The sequence below is a fragment of the Etheostoma spectabile genome, chromosome 16 (assembly GCF_008692095.1).
Source record: "Etheostoma spectabile isolate EspeVRDwgs_2016 chromosome 16, UIUC_Espe_1.0, whole genome shotgun sequence".
NCBI classification, from domain to species: Eukaryota; Metazoa; Chordata; class Actinopteri; order Perciformes; family Percidae; genus Etheostoma; species Etheostoma spectabile.
The window spans coordinates 19198680-19198936 of record NC_045748.1 but is presented as its reverse complement, the minus strand read 5'-3'; positions in this window follow the sequence as shown (position 1 = coordinate 19198936).

Here is a 257-nt window from a genome sequence, read left to right as displayed (position 1 = left end):
TTTAACAGCCACATTAAGACAATTACAAAGTCAACCTAGTATTGCCTTAAGAATATATCAAGGGTTAAAGGACAGGTCAACAGGATTTGAAAAAAATTGTCCATGCTTTAATCTTCAATAGACTTGACTCTTGTAACGATGTCTTTACAGGTCTCCCTAAAAAAATCAATGTTCAATGTTGCAGCGGATTCAGAACGCTGCAGAACTAAGACCAAGAGACTGGATCACATCACTCCAGTTATGAAGCCCTTACGATG